General features: G+C 35.7%; 1 long non-coding RNA gene across 4 annotated transcripts in view; it reads left to right on the forward strand.

Annotated features, from left to right (window-relative positions):
* LOC106506349 overlaps window positions 1-18,332 on the forward strand; it is a 333,193-nt gene that overhangs the window by 85,169 nt on the left and 229,692 nt on the right. The window contains exon 3 of one of the 4 annotated variants that reach the window (XR_002339159.1): window positions 14,672-14,821. The exons of the other annotated variants lie outside the window; for them this stretch is intronic. This is a non-coding gene — a long non-coding RNA (uncharacterized LOC106506349). Of the gene's footprint in view, window positions 1-14,671; window positions 14,822-18,332 lie in introns of those variants that run through there. 4 annotated transcript variants of the gene reach the window in all.

Consider the following 18,332-nt stretch of genomic DNA (forward strand, 5'->3'; position numbering starts at 1 on the left):
TTACTATATAAGTTCAACAGTCTGTGGCTTCAGCAGCTTCTCTTCCAGTTAATCAGATTTCATCTGTTTCTCAAGATTTCAAGTTTACCCTGAAACCTCATTTCTCTCATGGGTTCAAGGAAAGTCACTGATCTTCGCTTTGTTTTTTTTCTTCTTGTAAAGATGACAGGGACAACTTCCAAGTTCTTTATGTAAGGGAGCTGAAACTAGTAGTGTGAGGTTGGTTTTAAGCCATGGAAATAATAGGTTTTTCCCCTATGCAATGTTTATTTATTTAAAAGGAAAAAAAAAAGACTTACTTTTCCAGTTAATTTTCTTCCAGTTAATTTTTTTTCCCCAAGCCTGAAGGATGTGGAAGTTTCCCAGACCAGGGATTGAATCCTCACTAGGCAGCAACCCTAGCCACAGGAGTGACGACACTGGATCCTTAACCTTCTGGGCCACCAGGGAACTCCTCCAGTTAATTTTTTCAAATAGCACTTTTTCATATTTCTAGTTTGTCTTTGTTGAACCATAGTAATATCAATTAAAATGACTTAGTTTTAACTGGACTGATGGACAAACACTGGCAGATCTTAACATCAAAGTCAAGGTTCTTTTATTTGCAAAACTAAGACATTCTAGAATCTAATTTGCTTTGGTTTCAAGTTGCTCTAATAAAAACTTTGGACACAAACAGTCAAGTGCTTAAAAAGAAAGGTGATTGGTACAAACAGAAAATTGAGAGCATACAGGAGTGGACTGACCACTTAAACAGGTCATTAAAGGAAGACACAGTTTGACTATATCACTCCTGGGAGAATTCCTTGGTGTGGGTTTATGAACTCTGGGAGAAGGGCCAAGTTAGGTCTAATTATATTTAGTTTAACACTAAAATTTACATACCTAACCTTTCTCAGTTCTTTTTTCTGCCTTTCTCTCTCGGCTTTTTTAAAAAATTTGATGCGAACCCATCTTTATTCTTTGAGCTTTCTACTCTATGTTTACTAAATGCTTTAATCAGCCATCATTTCTCTTTTTTTTTTCCTGAAAAATTGATATGAGAATCTATTTACCCATATACTTTAAAAAAATGATTAACAGATTAAGTAACTTTATTTATTTATTTAGCTTTTTAGGGCTGCAGCTGCGGCATACAGAGGTTCCCAGGCTAGGGGTCTAATCAGAGCTACAGCTGCCGGCCTATGCCACAGCAACACCAGATTCGAGCCACATCTGTGACCAACACCACAGCTGATGGCAATGCCAGATTCTTAACCCGCTGAGCGAGGCCAGGGATCAAAACCACAACCTCATGGTTCCTACTTGGATTCGTTTCTGCTGAGCCATGATGGGAACTCCTACCCATATGCTTTTAAAGAAAAAGGTATTCATAATAAAAATTTAATACAAAAACATGTTGTAAAAATACAACCCACTGTTATTTTTGCTTTTTTGCTGTCTTTGCATTTTAGTTGACTGATTTTCCTTTAAATTTTGCTCTGGAATTGTTGAGTGAAAGATTCTTTCTCCATGTCTATTTATTCTTGGAGTATTTCTCCTCTTTTGCTCTCTCCCCTAATGAATGCTTGCTTTACCATGTTTTTTCTTTACTCAAGACAGTAAGTGAGAGAGAGGATCTTAGCCTTTCACTGCTATTTTTAAAAGTAGTTCATATATGCTTTTCTTATGTATAATACTCTAGTAGTTCTTAATCTTTTTTTGGAGGGGGTCACAGATCCTTATGAGAAAGTGATGAAAGCTGAGGATTCTTTTCACAGAAAAATGCACACACACATACATTTTGCATATACAGTAATTTCAGGAGGTCTACATATTCCCTAAAGGCAAAATAAACGTTTCTGAACTTCAAGTTAAAAACGTGTGACATATTCACATCTTGCAGGTGGCTTTTGTCATATGACATAAAACCAACTTGGTTTCTGCAAGAAATGTTAGGTACCAAATTTGGCCCACTCTGTACCAGAGGAGTATTTCTTCCTGATTCGATGATCTATTTAATTTTATGTGACAGTGTTTTTTACCTATGACTTTATCAGAAAGACAATAGGATTTGTTGAGAGCAACTGGACCCACTGTGTGTAATAAGAACAATACTGAATTTACTGAGCATATTTATCTGTATAATAAATTATAAAGGATACCCAAGTAATCTATTCCCCTTTTCTAAGGAGCTAATCATAACCCTTAATCAATGTGAGTAAAGAAATGGCTTTGCTGTAATTGGGATCCTTTGTTCTCCTTTGACGTGATCTTATTTCATTGAGAGGTCAGCTTATTGCTTCACAGACTTATTACCAGGTCTTAGATTTTGCTTATGAATTTGCACAAAATACAGACTTTGACAACTGAAAATTGATTTTTGCAAAAGGCTTTACTTCCCTCCAACATGCCGTACAATAGTTTGACTGTAGCAGGGCAAGGGTGTGGCTCTCTATCTTTTTAACTTGAGTTCACAGAGTTGCTGTCTGTGCGCCTAAATAATCTTTTAGATACAGAACACGACATCCAGACAAAGCATCACTGTCAGGAGCAGTGGGGAGAAATGGGCCTCTGTCGGCATGTGTAAAAATTGTTAAGAAGAAGCCATTCCATTACGGTGGACAAACACCAATAGTGTTATAGGCCCTCATGAGCTAGGATATTTTCATGGTTTGTTTTCTCTGAACATGTGTGTATACATTTATATTTCTAGTATATGTATATATGCGTCTATATTTGTAGTTTGTGTGTATGAATATAGTCGGTGTTCTGGTAGTTCTCTCAGGTTTATGCAAATTATGCGGTGATAGAAAAATTGTTTGATGAAGACATCCACAATTTATAAGAGGGATGATAATATGCATGTGATTGGCATGAACTAATTAAACTGAAATGTCCCAGGCTGTTGTTGCCAGGCAGTTATTTCATGGTGTAACAGAAATGTCATGATGCTGCTTTAGTGTGGGATAGGTTTTTAGCAATCAAAAAAAGAAATAAGAGGAGTGCTCATTGTGGTACAGAGGAAACGAATCTGACCAGTAACCGTCTGTGAGGATGTGGGTTCAATCCCTCGCCTTGCTCAGTGGGTTAAGTATCCGGCATTTCCGTGAGCTGTGGTGTAGGTCACAGATGAGACTGGTATTCTGCATTGCTGTTGTGACTGTGGCATAGGCCCAGCAGCTATAGCCTGGATTTGACCCCTAGCCTGGGCATTTCCATGTGACATGGGTGCTGCCCTAAAAAGCAAAAAAAAAAAAGGAAAAAAGGTTAAGCTCTTCTATATAGCATCATGCTAACTGTATAATTCCTCTATACCAAGAAGTGATATAGTGATTACATAGTGCTGAGGATACAGGATTTGTAATTAAAAAAAATTAAAAACTAAGAGTAGAGTCCCAGGTCTACTACTCATTTGCTGTGATAACTTTTCTTATACTCAGGATAGATTCTGGTGGAGGGATAACACAACTTACCTCATTGGGTTGCTACAAATTTACAGTTGGTAGTTCTCATCTAGGGCTACTACTTGGGTTGGAGCTCTTGAGTATGAGAGTAGTTAACTCCCATGGTCTAAAGCTACTTCTGTAAACATTTTGGAGCAAACATATCCCTTTTCTTGTCTGTTTCTAAGAAAAGACCAAGAAAAACTACTTCTGTTCTCTTTGGAGTCTTATTTGCTGGAGCACTCTCATCAATGTCTAGAATAGCCTGCTATTTTAATAACCACCTTCTTTGCTTGGCTTGTTAATTAAAGCAGTTTCCTGCTTAGCAAGGCATTATTTTACCTTGAGCCTTAATTCCTTCTGCTGTTCTCTCTGAAATGGATCCAATTCCCAGAGATCCTTGTCAAGGTGGGCTGCTGGTGAACCATAAGATACCCAGCTGATGCAAAGGTTGTGTTCTTGCTGTATTTAACAGCCACAGATTAAAGCTTGTATATATTTCTCTCCTCCTTTAAAAAAAAAAGACTATTGTCTATGTTATCTAGTGTGTGGATGCTTTTATCAAAGCCCTCCAAAGAGATAATCATAAAATAGAATGATGTGGCAATTTTATTAATTGTATTTCAGATATATGGCTAAATTTCTTTATGTAATTTTGATTCAAAGATGGTACCAAGATTAAGTCTACTTTTTATTTTTCAATTAAAAAAATTTTTTTTGGGTTATGACTGCACCTGTGGCATATGGAAGTTCCCAGGCTAGGGGTCAAATTGAAGCTGCAGCTGCCGGCTACCACAGCCATGGCAACACTGGATCCAAGTCAAATCTGTGACCTGTGCCACAGATTGTGGCAATGCCAGATCCTTAACCCACTGAATGAGGCCAGGGAGGGATGGAACTTGTTTCCTCATGGACGCTATGTCATGTTCTTAACCTACTGAGGCACAATGGGAGCTCCTTAACACAAATATCAATACTCTTTGTGGAGTGTACCTATGAAAGATTAGTGATTTGATCAATAAAAACCAGAATGTTTCTGACTTTCGTAAGATCTATTTTTGAGATCAGATCATTCTCTGAACTGTCCTTAGTAGGGCGTGAGTTTCCGTGTTTATTTTTAGGGTATCTATTTTGTTCTGATATTTCCTCATTTGCTTTTCTTATAACATCACCCTATTCAGTATGTGTTATCAATATCAGCTTGAAAAGTAATTTTCTTGACAATTCAGTGATTTTCCAAATTCCAGTTACCAAGTTCATCTGGTTCTCCTTTTCTTTGTACCATGGGATATAAAACTCTTTTGATTATGATACAATTGGGCCATATTTTTCTATTAAAATTTCATTTTACTATTTATAAAGGAAGTTTAAACACTGTTTAAAGAAATACAATATTTGATCCTGCTCCATAAATGGCACCATCCTGATATATAACTCAACACAGAACTCAATATCCGCATCTTTCATGGGTTTTGCTTTCTTATTATTTTATTAAATTTTCAAGGAAAATATTTTCCTCTCCTTATTTCATAGAGGAAGAAATTGAGGAACAGAGAAGTGCAGTAGTTTTTCATGGTCTCACACTGAATAAATATTTAGACTAGAGATTCACACTCAGGACTTCGGATTCGAAAGCCTTTGCTCTTTCCACTAGACAGCACTATACTCATAAAAAGGACATTTATGTTGCTGGAACTAAAGTCTATGAAGTCTCAAAGGAAATGATTGACTTTGAACATGCACTTCCATTAAAATCTGCCTCTCCTATCTCTGTCATTGTGTCCTGGGAGAATGCCTTTTATGTGCCCATACACATAACAATATGGTTTCTAAATGATAGCAATGTTAAAAATAACATTTTTCAGCAGTGTCATTTCAGGAACTAATCTATGGTATAACAGCAATCTCTTCAGTTTGATGCTTTCTCTGCTGTGAAGAGAAAGTGCAGGCTTTAATATATCATGATGTCTCTTCTATTCATTTCTTTCAACCTTTGGTTTAGTGCTTATAAATTACCTATAACAGATTTGTGAGTGATGCTTTACTTAGTCATCAAATTGGGTAGTATGATCTAGGAGCCTGCTGAAAGATTTTATGCAAGTTTTACATGCTGAAGAATTCTGGCTGTGGATATCTTTATGTATTTATAAACCTTATAACCTGGCATCCATATAACACTGAGATTTCAGAGATAGGGCTAATTCATCCCTTGTGGGCTGTTATCAAGGTTCTATTTTATCACCCTACAAATTTTGGTTGGCATATTTTTAAACTGAAGACTTTTGAAGACATATGATAAAAATTTAAAATACCTAGGGTATTAGTCATGGATGTCTAGAAAAACAGAACCAATGCTAGGTAGATATCTCAGATAGATAGATAGAGGGATTGATTTTAAGGAATTGGCTGATGTGATTGTGGAGGCTGGCAAGTTCAAACTTTGTAGGGGAAGCTCACAGGCTGGAGACTCAGGGAAGAGCTGATGTTAAAGGCTTTAGTCCAAAAGTGGTATAGAGCAGAAACTTTCTTTGTATTTTTGTTTTTTAATTTTTTCATTATAGTTGATTTACAATGTTCCTTCAACTTCTGCTGTACAACGTGACCTAGTCACACATACACATACACACACATAGATATACAAATACATATATACACACACACATACATATATATACACACACACACACTTTTTTTCGTACTATCTGAAACTTTCTCACTTTCGAGGACTTCATTCGTTTTCTCTTAAGACCTTCAACTGATTGGAAGAGGCCAACTCACATTACGGATGATAATCTGCTTTCCTTGAAGTGTACTGATTCAAATGTTAATCACATTTAAATATTTTCTTCACAGCAGCATATAGACTGGTATTTGATTAAATGTCTGGGCACCCTAGTGTAGCCAGGTAGACACGTGCAATTAAACATCACAACTGGATTCTGACTCCTTATGTTGATTTTCTCTGAAAAATCAGTGTCATTTAATTCTAAAGACATTGGTCTATGAAAATTTTAAAGGCTTCTGTGATGCATACACAAGTTAATACAATTTAATATAAAATTGGCCTTTTTGATTTTGAAGTTAAATCTCTTTTTACAGTGGTAAAGTCTGTACTTGAATTCTTTGGGATTAGTGATCACTCTAACATAATTAAGACTGACTTTTACCATTACTATCATTGTATCAAGGTGTAAAACCTGATTGGCATCCTTTCACAATGATAAGAAGGACAAATAGTCTTTGTTAAAGATTACTTAATATTTCATAACATTTCTGGGAAACTTATCTTGAATTTTCATTTAAAATGTTCTCATTTGGAGATTAATGAAACCACCATCATTTCGTTATGTTTGGAACAATATTCATTATATGTTTGAATCTTTAATTTGCATTTCATTGTCTTCTGGCTGGTGGCAATAAATATTAGCTCCCTGCTTTCCTTAGAGTAAGAATTGAAATTCTGCTAACAATATATCTTAACATGTATAAGAATATTCTATTGAAGAATTTTTTAAACTGACCTTATTTGTCTTATGTTTCAATGCTTCTAATATATAACGTGTTTTAATGAAATCCATAGAGCAGCTCCTGGAGAAAGCAAGCCTGTGTCATCACCCTGTAACCATTGATTCTATTATGTCAGAAAGAGCCAAGACAGGCTAAGTCATGCTACACATAAAACAACCGCAAAGCCACAGTGGCTTAATAAACCAAGGGTTTGTTTCTTGCTTGTATACATTTGCAATGTGGGTCAGTATGGGAACTCTGCTCATTACAGTTATTCAGCAACCCCAGCTAATTAGGACTCAATTTTCAGCATGTGCATGATCACTGTGCCAGGAGAAAGAATACAGTGAGTCTATAAGCTGGCCATGTGCCCAACTGCAAAGCAGGAGAGGAGGTGTAATTCTACTGTGAACTTGGAAGGAGGGGGGCTGAGATATTTGTGAACAATCTTGTGACCATAGTCAGGCACCGTTTCAGCTGTGGTTAAGTATCAAGAATGGTTTCAGCTTTTTATGGCTAAGAGCAGCTCATAAAGACATTTGATTATTTCACAGAATTAGAGGGAGTATGTAGGCAGTCTCTGAGTGGCATAGGAACTCAAAAATGCTGTGAAAGATCAGGCCCTTTTCATATTTCTCCTCTGCTAACCAGAATCATGGATTTTTGTCCTTACCCTGACCACCTTTGGTTTTAGGAAGGCTTCTACTATTATAAAATTATATTCTCACACATCCTGTCCCAAATCAAGAAGGAGGAAATATATATTTTTTTCTTGATCTCCCTTTTAGTCAGGAGAAAAAAATCTCCCCAAGAGGAAACAAGTTAGCTTTCCTAACAGATTTTCCCTTAATTTTTATTAATTAGAGCCATGTTACCTAGCAACTCTTAAAAGGAAAGCTGGAAAAAGGAGTATCCTAAAGAGAGCAAAGAATAACTAGAACTGGTTAGAAGATTATCATGGCTTTACCATTGTTCTTCTTTAGAGCTGGGTACTTCATGGCTCTGATATTAAAAAAGAAGAGGAAATATACATGGGGAGGATGCAAGATTGCCTTTCACAGAAAAAGAAATCATAAAGTCAGTAAAATATGAGTATATTTTGAGAAGCTCGTAGTATTTCAGTGACAGAAAAAGGCATTTTAGGTGGAAGACCCAAAGGGCAAAGAGTGAGGAAAATGATAATGCTGGAGGATGAGACTGGATTAAATAATGTGGAGTCATACATATCACATAAGACCTTGGACTCTTTAGGAAACCTTATAATTTTGGAGTCCTGTGATGTGGTGGTTAAGAACACATACGGTAGACTTGGCCAATGTCCATTCAACTTGAGTTCTATCACTTACTAGCTAAGTCTCAGATCTTTATTTCTAGATGTCCCAAATTCAGTATGTGTTTGGTATCTATACTTGTTGCTAGAAAAGTCAAAGTATTTCTCTTATAATATCAAAATAATTTTGTGATGATGTTTAGATTTAATGGTGGATAATATAATGGGAAGTTACCATAAAAGAAGCCCTAGACGGTTTATATGTGTATTTATTTGGAAATCAAGCTAAAATAATTTTGTGTTAATTTCCTCTTGTCTATTGAAGGACAACTCAATTTCTTATTTTCTCTCTGTATGCCCTCAAATTATTAATACATTTAGTCACATCTTTAATTTGATTTTTTCTTCCTTTTTAACTTTTTTCTTCATTAGGACAATGAATCCTTATTTCCTCTGATTCTAATACCAAAAATGCCAAAAATAATAAATTAGTCAGCTGGAATTAGGTCAGCCAATTTGTTTAGTTTTACCAAAATTAGAATTGCCAATATTCTTTTCAGAATTTCTCACTAATAACACTTACGGATATGCGTTTTTCTTTTCTAAAAGTTTTACAAAGTTTGAAAACAGGGGTGGGTGGGGAATAAAGGTAGAATTCATAGAAATAAAGGAAATAATATATATGTGTGTGTGTGTGTATGTATGTGTATGTATATTCTGAAACCTAGGATAGTTGGGGAGCGCAGTGGCTAAACCATACAGTCCTTTAAATAAGACAAGCTTATGTCATTGTTTAGGCCAGTGCTTCTCAAACTTTAATACGTGTGTATTGGGGGGAGCAAATGAGGGGTAGGGCTAATATTCTGCATGATGACACAATTGGTCTGGGGACTACTATGGGTGGCATGCAGCCCTACTGCATTGGCTCCAAGGCTATGAAGTTGACTTTGATTTTACTAGTGAAAGCTATGTTGGGGACTCTGAAAATTAATGTGCCTTGACCAGAACATTTCTGACACTGTTTTTTAAAATGGAATATTATTTTAGAAGAAGCCCTTCCCAGAATGAAATAAGCCAGTGACTTATTTCATCAGATATGATTATACATCTAGGACTTACCTATGTAATGAACCACAAAATATATATGGATGATAGTTAAAGTTTATTTCAAAGAATAAAACATTTATTGCAGCACATTTCTATTTTTCAATATAGTCAAAAAGTTGTATATTTGTAAGATACGTGGCTAGGGCTAAGATTTAGCTGGAACACTATCCTGGCTGTACTGGTTACTTATAATGGATATCTATTCAAGGTCAAGGTCAGTGCCTGACATGGAGATGCATGTGTCGTATATGATATTGAATAATTTGAACAGCATCCTAAAGTATTACCCAAGTGTAGTGCAACAGTGCAAGCTCCTTTCTTCTGTGATTGAGTGAGCTCAGCATTTTCCACAGTTGACATGACTCATGTGATATTATGAATGTATCAAAACTATGATGTTCTATAATATTCGGATATATTGCCATTGATTTATATTCCAAGGTTCCCCTTGGAGTCCTATAGCTCTGACGTTTCTGTGTACCAGAGCTTAGGAATCCAACATTTATAGGTGTCCTGTGCAGTTGTTTCTTCCAGAGGTTCAGCACCTTTCCAGGACACTGAGAAGGAAGGAGTTCAGAAAAAAATGTGTAGATATCTTCTCCTTTGGGGATATGGAAACCCTACTCTTTCTTCTCCATCTTCCTTCCTCCCTCTTCTTTGGAATACCAAACATGACCTCCTCAATGAATTAGGATTTCCCCAGGATAGGCAGACAGCTGTTGCAGGAGAATCTGCTTTTGCCCTACAACATGGAACTCTACTGAAAATGAGAACACAGGTGGGTCTGGCAGCTGGGGAATCCTGAGGAACAAAACATTGTTTCCCATCACAATAAAATATCCTGCCACATCTCCTTGGTACTGCTTCTCTTTTATACATATACTCCATGCTCTTTTCATGAAGAAATCACCTGCTACTTCTGGTTTGTAGCTTCCCTTTCATTTTCTCTCCTACCACTCAGATCCTGAGGTATAATTAAATCCAAATTGTTTAAAAATATATTTCTAGATCTGCCCCCCCACTCTGTTTCCTACTAATATTTATTTGATCTGTGCTGATTTCTTGACGACATCCCTGGCTCATCTTCACAACACTGTATAAATTTCTCTAATCTCAATTTAGAATCAGAATTTTTTTAATCCCCTCTTTGCTTGAGATGTACAAATTTGCTATGCACCTCCTTGATATTTTATGCTCCCAAACTGCCTTTAACACACACAACGAGTCCTAAATGAAGGCTGATGCATCCCGGGTCTTTTACCTACATATCTCCTAGGATGGGGCCCTGAAGGTACTATATAACCTACTTCCACTTTCTAAGACACTCCATATTTTGCTACACTTCTTTACTTTGTTTAATCTGCAGTTCAAACTCCTCCTCCCCTGACACTTACTGTAGACCTTCTAGAAGTCCTCAGCTATAGTACCTAATAGCATCCGCATAGCTTATTTTTCTCCTACCTTCAGTTATAGCCCCTAAGGCCAGGACTATGATGCACATCACGGTTTCCTTGCACCTTCTTACAGCTCTTCTGTCCTGGAGAGATTGTGACTCTTTCTTCTAAGAAAACTTGAATTTGTTAAAATTCTGTCACCAATGATGTCACTTACAAATAACCATCCTTCCAGGTCCTCTGTTCTGAGCATCTGTTCTGGGAAATCTCCAGAAACTATGTTTGTATCTTTCTTTCCAAGGCATGGTCCCAGCAGCATGGTGGAAACATCTCTCATATGGAATTTTTGCCCACCAACTTTAGTGCCCAAAACATAGCTGTCTCCAACATGGCCCTTGCCTTCTGCAAGGGTATTTTCAGCACAATTAATTCCTCTTCATTCAGTGTCTTACATTTTCCCCAGGCAGCTTGTTCTATGGCTAGTTCTGTGGTTTACCTTGACTCAGGCATAGTTTCCTAATCTGCACAGTAGTAATACTTTCTGTGCCCCTAGTCCCAGTAGTACAGCCCTGGTACGATGCTGTTATGAGTGGATGGGAAGCTTGGCACAGTCCGTTATTGAATGCTCTTGTCTACCAGACAGTTTTAACAAATTTTTTTTCTGAATTTATAGGGATGGTCATATAATTTTCTCTGTTACTCAGTTAATGCCATAATATTAATAGATTTTATTCTGATTATCCAACTTTAAATTTGTGAAGTATGTTGTTATGTATTCTTTTTTAGAGAGATGGGATAAAGTTTACCCATCTTGTATTATTCTTGTCAGGTTTTAAGGATGTTACACTGATTTCATTCAATTAGATGAATAGTGAATATCCCTCTTTCTATATCTTGACAATTTTGTGTGAGCTTTGTGTTTTCCTGGCTTAGGATTTTCTTTTGGGGAAGATCATAGAATCATATTCCTTAGCATCTATACAATTATTTAAATTTTCTAGTCATCTATCTATCAGCTATTTGGGGATCAATTTTAAGATTTTTCTCATATATACTTGATTTATAAATTTATGTCGTTTTTCATTTTCTTTAACTTCAAGCTTAATTTACTCTTCAGATTTTTTGGATGGTTAATAAATTATTGACTCTCAATATAATATATTTGTTTAGGGCAATGCATTTCCCACTAAACATTGCTTTAGTTCAATCCCATTCAAAACACTTTAATATCACCATTATAATGCTTTGCTTAATCTATGGTTGTTTAGAAGTTTATTGATTACTTTCCAGAGAATTGGCGATTTTCCTTTTGTATTTGTTTCCAATTTATTTTTAGCATAGTTTCATAACTGTCATAGAGCATATTCTTTTTAATCTATTTTAAGGCCCAACATATGGTCTTTATTTAATGCACCAAAGACCCTTTAAAAGAATATATGTTCAGCAATTTTCAATTTTATTTGGTATTTTTTATAGATTCATATTCTCTGGTGAAGTCCTCTTTATTTTATTGCAAGTATTAATCACAGTTATTTATTTATTCTTTGTCTTTTTAGGGCCCCACCCATGGCATATGGAAGTTCCCAGGCTAGGGGCTGAATCAGAGCTGCAGCTGCTGGCCTACACTGCAGCAAGAGCAATGCCAGATCTGAGCTACATCTGGGACCCACACCACAGCTCATGGCAATGCCGGACCCTTAACCCACTGAGCGAGGCCAGGATCGCACCCATGTCCTCATGGATACCAGTTGGGTTCGTTATTGCTGAGCCACAACGGGAACTCCAATCACAGTTATCTTAAAGTACAGTTCTGATAATTCCAATACCCAAATCACCAATTCTTTTGTCCTTTTTCTCTTGGTTTTGGTCTTTTCTTCCTGTCTTCTGGCATGCCTCCCAATCGTACTGAATGTCTGTCCCTGTATGAAAATCGTACAAATAATGCAAATTACAGATTGATGCTGTCTTTCAGGATTCAAACTCAAAGTCTAGAGTATGTTTCAGATATGCTCTTCCTTTGTGGGACGTGGACTTTCTTTGTGTGTGTCACTTGCTCTTTGAGGTTGTGGAAAACCACTCCTGTTCTCCCGGGTTCCCAGATCCCTGCTTAGTTCTTAGCTTCTCATTCTGTGTTATAAATGATGAAATGCCTTAAGGGGAAAATAGCTACAGAATGTTGGGTTTACCTTATTGTACTTTCCTTCTGCCCAGTGTCTTGGTCTCTAATCTGGGGTGTTTTGAAAGTTCCAGACTCCACTGTTTGTCTCCACATCCTTTTCATGCCAGAAGCTTGGCTCAGATTCCAAGGCTTTCAGCCATTAATCTTTGTTCCACCTCTTAGCCTCTTGGTCTTATGCCATTTACCAATCAGCAAATGCCAGGAGGTAAAATGCACCACCAGATATTGGACTTATCTCAACATCCTTCCCTTCTCTTATGGAGCCTGGACTCTTCAGTCCTGGCTGCCTTAGTAGCTTTTTGATGCCTTCAAACATTTTTTTTTCCTTCTAAATTTAATTTTGCACAGCTTCTCAACTTGTTCTCATAGGAATATTACCAGAAAGGATGCCCAATAAATTTAAATTTATTTTTATCATTTTTCTTTTGTAAAATAAGATAATAATATTTGCTCACCCTACCTCAGACAATGTGATATATTTTGCATATCATGAACGTGAAAATTCAAAGTCACTGTCTCCTTGAATTTGTGTTTTTTTTTTTTTAATTTTAAAACTTTTTCTTTTCATGTCCAACCTTTTATTAGAGCCTCTTTTTCTGATTTTAGTGTAGGATTTTAAAATAACATTTCCTACATTTACTTCTTAAGTGATATATTTTGAAATATCTGAAAAAAAAGATATGGGAAATTTCTAGTATTTTATGTCTGCATTATATTCCATTAAATAAATATGGTGAAGTCATGCAAAATGAGGATTTCTTCTTTCCTTCCTTGCTTTCTTTCTCTCTTTTTTCCTTTTTCTTTTTGAATATGGGAAGCTTTTACTCTGTCTCTTATCATTTGCTTCCTATGTAATGTAATTGATTTTTTCCAATGAAGCCCACTGAATTCACACCATTTTCTAAGACCTGAGAATATGCTCTCTGCACCCTAAAAATAAGTTTCCTCACTATTTTCCAGACCTGGCATGTTTTAATGAAAGTGCTTGCTCAGAAGCTAGCATGTTACCTCACTTCATGCCTTCATGACATTGATGCTTTTCTGCTCTATTTCCTAGGTCATCCCGTATGATTAACAGGTTTCTTTTCTGTTTCTTATTTGTGTGCTACCTTTTCTGTAAATTATTGTGAACACTCACTCATTTTTTGATAATCAGTGATCTACAATTATAAGCATTTAAAGAATAAATGATCTAGCAGAGACATCATGCAGTGGCCAAGCAGTGAGTGCCCTCTGTGTGGCACATTGTGTGTTAGGTGCTCCAGGAAACATTCCAACTTCCAACCAGATTTAGGTCACAGCACTGAGTTTTGTGATTTGAAATTTCCTGAGAACAAGACCATGTGATTCAAAGGGTTATCCAGAGAGAGTCTAGCAATTGAGAAAAGTGTCCACTTTACAGTATTTCTGCTATTTTAATCTTTTTGTGCTTTCTTTCTATGCCATGCCCCCTTCTCCATAATGCCTCTTCCTGGCTGATTCTATTATATATATATATATATATACACCCCTATTATGCTATCGTCATGTAGATTGTATTAAATTGCTGTAGGATTCAACTCCCATCTTAAAAAGGACTCAAGGATCAGTAGAGTGTCTCACTCATTTTTATTTATCCTGAAAAGACTTAACATACCTTTGCAAAACTGCATGAAGTTGATTAAAATAGGAACTAAATGGGATGCATATAAACTTAATCATGGGGCAGTTCACTAGAATACTTTAGAAAAGAATCGTGATACTACATGCGATTATTTGTCCCGGTATTTTTTTTTTTTTTCACATCCAGGACCCACCTGAGAGAGATGCATCAGGAATTTAGCGTGTCTGTTAAATTCTGAGTACTAATTGAGAGTGTACTCAACGTATACTCAACTACATTTTGTGCTAATATTAATCAACTCATTGTATATTTTTGTATGTACAGTCACAAATGAAGTAAAAGGTAATATGTAAACTCACTGCATGTTCTGGATTGTTTCATTCCAAATTATTTTTTTCATGAATCCTCTTGGCCCATTTTCAAAGCTCTTTTGTTCTTGATCTAGATTTTAGTGAGGAGAAATATTTGGCCTTTTCCCCCTTTTAACTGTCTAGTTTTTTATTTAAGAACAGGGTTTTTTTTTCAGTTGTATGAAATAGCGATGATATTTCTGATTCAGTAGAAGCTTTCTTGCCTTAATGTGACCCAGAAACAATCTGGTCCTAGGGGATGTTTTTTCACTTCTCCAGAGATATCTCAGTTCTAATGGTCCCAAGTCATTCATCCTATTGATTTTTTTTCTTTTTCCTTGAAAGGAGATGGCCCTCACATCAGGGATGTTTTATAAGTTTATCAATTTTCTGGACCTGAGCCTAAGTTATTCTTATTGTGATTTTTTTCTTTTATTTAATCTCTGACTCAGAATGAAATTTATAAATGCAAATAGATAATTATTATAGTAAGTAGTAAAGTTTGATTGTGAAGTATAAGTTGAGACATTTTAAAAATTAAATACATACATAATAAAAAATTCATGGTGTCCACAAATGATACTTAATAAATAGTAAAACCTCAAAGCATAATACTGGGTAGTATATATTTTTTTGATTTGTATATTATCTTTTGGTTATTTTTATAAAGTAGAAGCAGTGAGATTATTGGGATTGAGGAAATGAATCACAAAGGGAAAAAACACACTTATTAATAAAAATTCATTGCTTTATGTCATAGCCCTGACACTTGTCAAATATATGGCCTTGGGGAAATCACTTGTTTGAACTTCAACTTTTTAAAAGAGCTAAAGATAATATTCAAGAATTTGCCCTGTTGATTTGTTAAATTTAAAAATCAGTACTCATATCTTCATAAATGACAAAGTGCCTCCCATATAGTCTCACTTGCCCTTGTTTTGTCCCTTCTCCTTTATTTGTATTGACATGCAAATTTATCATTCCCATTAAAATGAGCCAATTCAGATTTGAATATTAACAGTAGTAGATCCATTAATTGTTTCCTATAGTGCAACACAATGTATCTTTCACTCTCCTAAGAGCTCCTCAAAGTAGCAATAGGGTTTTCTCTGAGAAATGATAATTAATTACACCCTATCTCCATTCTAAGCACTAAACCAAGTGAGAAGTAGACATTTGTGTCTGAGGTTGCCAGCTGGACAGCAAGATTGGCTAATGCACCTACAAATGAGCCTCCTGGACTATTACTTTTCCCCCTGAATTTAGACTATGTTCCCCATCTGCAAGTAGATAACGTTTTCAGGAAAGACACCTTGCCAGCTGCTTGAAATAATCTAAACTCTCCTGTAACTTTGAACTCAGAGAAACTTCAGATTCTAAATTTTGACTGATTTGTTCTTCCAAATTTGCTTCTAGAAGAAAATCTTCAGGCCTCATCAGCAGCATTAAAGTATGAATATAGGAAGAGAATGCTTTGTTTTTGCACACAAGATATCATGGACAACAGATGGGAATAATCATTTTAATAACATAATCCTTCTCAATAGAAAGATGTAATTAATGGTGTCAGACTCTTCCTATCCAATCAGATGGATCAATTTCTACATCCTTCAGGGAGGTGTATATAACATAAGGGGGTTAGACAGAGATAATTCCAAGGCATTTCTTCAAAACCATTCCTTTCTAAGAAGTAGAGTAGATATCACCTTTTTTATTTTATTTTATTTTGGAAACTTAGGAAAGAATGTAGTTCTCTCTAATAGAATTTATTATTCCTTTCAATTTACATAAGATCACAGGGCTGCAAAATAGTGAAGTCATTTGTACAAGGTCTCATAGGTAATGAATAATAGAGCAAGGATTCAAATCCAAATTTTCAGATACCCATAGTCTTTTTTTCTCTAATGGTAGCCAAGGAAACAGACACAATAAAAACGATGTAAAAAAATGTTTTGGGACATGGTAGCTGAATATGACCAATAACCAAGAACAGATATTTATCTGATTTTGAGGACCATTATGCAAATCAAATTAGCTAATAGATGTTAGTCATTTATAAACTTAATGTTATGAATATATTACTGATTATTATCACAGTTAATGTTTCTCTACATCAACTTCCTTTTCTATAGTGGAAGGTTAATGATTCTTGCCTTGGCTATATTTTGGATTGCTGTGTGGATTAAACACAATAATGTACCTGAAAATCCTATGGAAGCTGGAAAGCACTATACAAATGAAGGTTACCATTATTGATTTATACATTAATTGCTAGTTCTCAAACATGAGTTAGTTAATGTTTTAATGATGGAAATTTGAGCTACAAAATCTGTTAGGGAAATGCTATTGTAAAGTAAATAGAGGTTGAGACCATAATTTTAGATGAACTAAATGTGGCCAAGAGACTTATTAGACTAATTGAACATTGCATCTTATTGATTTTGTAGTTTCTTTCTACTTTCCAGCTCAGAATGCAGAGAAGCTAAAAGGTGTAGACATTGGAAAACATTCATGTAAGTCTAATTCATCAACTTGATGGTTCTCTTGCTACAAAAAAATGTGGTTTCTGGACCAGTAGCTTGGGAATCACCTGGAAGCTTGTTAAAAATAGAAAATCTCAAATCTACCTTAGACTTAGTTGGAATCTTCAGAAACACTGCTCTACTGGAAGTAAAAACAAACCAAAAACTATGACTCATTACAACCGCTGCAAGTACATATGGTTATTGGATTTCTCTAACACGACCAGGAAATTTTTTCTTCCATGGTGGGTATTTGATAAACTTAATCAATATCCTTAGTACTATAATTGCCATGTTCTATAATAATGATTATTTAGAAAAAATACTAGGCATCCGTTCAGATTTTTTCTTATTTTATAGTTACACTTTCTCTTAATATATCTAACTTCCAATTCATGATCAAGTCCTCTCTGGATACATATATTCATTCCTTTATTCAGTAATCATTTTGAATATTGATAATGTACGAAATACTCTGCTATATTCTGGTATAGCAAAATAGAAATTGACATGCTCTCTGTTCTTTATCTCTTGGTACCTAAATAATGGTGGAAAATGGGAACAAATAAAGAAACACAAAAATATAAACTGAGAAAAGACCTATGAATAAAATAGAAATGTTGGTGGGGCATGTGCTACTTAGATGCAGTTATCCAGCCATGCCACCTAAGGCAGTGGCACTATATCAGCTTTGGAAAATAAGAAGAGGCAGCCATTCAGTAACTAAGCAAGTCTTCCATGGCCTTAAGGATGAAAAGAGCTTGGCATGTTCCAGAGGCTAAAAGGAGGTTAGCATCTGTGGAATGGAATGCGTGAGATGGATAGGGGTCAGAGATGAGTTTGAAATGATCAGTAGGACCTAGATTAGGGGGCCTTACAGGCCATGGTTAAGTGTTTGCAATTTGAAGTACAACGAGAAGTCACTGATGTGCTTTAAGCAGGTGAGAAAGGAGTGAAGGTAAACAGTTACATTTG

The sequence above is a fragment of the Sus scrofa genome, chromosome 15, assembly GCF_000003025.6.
Source record: "Sus scrofa isolate TJ Tabasco breed Duroc chromosome 15, Sscrofa11.1, whole genome shotgun sequence".
In the NCBI taxonomy this organism is placed as follows: domain Eukaryota; kingdom Metazoa; phylum Chordata; class Mammalia; order Artiodactyla; family Suidae; genus Sus; species Sus scrofa.